The sequence below is a fragment of the Notolepis coatsorum genome (assembly GCF_963971535.1).
Source record: "Notolepis coatsorum genome assembly, contig: SUPER_19_unloc_2, whole genome shotgun sequence".
NCBI classification, from domain to species: domain Eukaryota; kingdom Metazoa; phylum Chordata; class Actinopteri; order Aulopiformes; family Paralepididae; genus Notolepis; species Notolepis coatsorum.
Window position 1 is genome coordinate 438208 of NW_028174858.1, and position 1922 is coordinate 440129.

Sequence of the window (1922 nt, forward strand, 5' to 3'; positions counted from 1 at the left end):
GTCGTGAATATGAGTGTAGTTTCAGGGTGGTCTGGTGTCATTTCCAAAATGACAGACACCAAGCCACATAGTTTCAAATGGAGTGCAATAGCGGCCGCAAGGTGTTAGGCGGCGGTATTGGACTTTTGAGATCTCAGACCCATCCCCAGTGATAACACAGGCTGCCGGCATGTCTTTATGAATGGAAATATCGAATAAAAGAAACAACGATGAAAACCTGGCGCTCAACGTTCGGCGAGTTAACCCTAGATCTTAGATCCTAATATGAAAAACGATGTGATTTAATGTTCTATGTCTTACCTTGACTTTGTCTATTTTACTGCTATCTATTTTATGCTTTATGTCTGCACTTTATGCATTGCTCTTGATCTGCCAATGTTGTGCTCATTTTATGCCTGTCTTTTTGTACTGCTGTGAAGCACTTTGAGCTGCAATTCTTGTATGAAAGGTGCTATACAAACAGTGTATTATTATTATTATTATTATTATTATTATTATTATTATTATTATTATTATTATTATTATTATTATTATTATTATTATTATTATTATTATTATTATTATTATTATTATTATTATAAATTATTATAGTTTGCTTCATTAATTAAAGGGTGTGAATGTAAGTGTTCTCTAGTGCCTGTTGTCCGCTTTAAGGTGGTGGCATAAGTTAAAGGTTGTGGTGTCGACCTATCTGGGCTGAGCCCCGGATCTCCTACAATCCTAGACCCACCCCTGCTTCCAGGTCCACTACCAGTAAATGAATCCTGTCTTTGTCACCAGAAGAATGAGCTGTGTACATAAATTCATTGTTTATTTAGTATTTGAGATGATTATGAAATGATTATGCTGAGTAATCATAATAATAATAATAAAAAAAAACATCCACAGAGGTTTTAGAAGGGTGCGGAATAAAATGATTGCTTTCCCCCTGAAAAAAACAACTGATTAATGAGTCTATAATTAGTTTGCATCTTTCCCCACATGGAATGCACCTGATTGGCGTGCTGGTGCTCTAGTGTGACATCGAGTGGCGGCATGTTATCTATAACACCTGATGCAGAAATGTACACACCAAGGACGAACATAGTCATATTTCATAATAACATTCCGTAGTAAAACCAGAGGCCGTCTATATACTGTAATGACTAACCACTCCGCTTTGAATGGAGGAATTAGTTAACGCTAAAGACAGTGGCAACAACAAATCTACTTGCTACAAAACAAACACATTCAGAGAAAGTAATTCAATGTGATGTTATTTTACGTTGAGCACAAGTCTAACCCCTTTTGAGGTGAAATGTGAGTTTTAAAGATGTTTAAAATCAATAACCATGTATGCAGTGACTGGTTGCCATGGTAACTAAGGAATGGACTTTGGCACAATAAATATTCAAGGTTTACGAATGTTAAACGTGTCACGTGTACAAATTGCACCACATCCACACTGCACGTCCCTCGTCCCCAGAAATGCACCCGCCAAGTGTGACTGGACGAGCTGTTCCTGAGACATCTGAAGGACACACATTTGTTTCTCAAAGCATTCTCATTAGTTACATTTCTATTAATTAGGTTATCTCTCAGAATATCTTTATGATACTCTTAAAAAGTGGTTGGGACATGTCCCCAGCGTAAACGACACCGACATTATGCTGCTAATGTGAAACTTGTATTATAAAATGGATTACATCTAGTGATCTATGCACAAAAACAATGTTTTTTCCCTCTTAGTTATAACAAGATTGTGTAGCTAAGAAGTTTGGGTGAAACGTTGAGCGACCCGTTTAAAGAGAAAGTGAACCAGCTTGGAGGAGGACGTGAGGGAGACGGGGGCGGAGCTTCATAGAACCAGACATTCTCAAGGAGGGCACAGGCGTAGGGGGCGGAGCTTCATAGAACCAGACATTCTCAAGGAGGGCACAGGC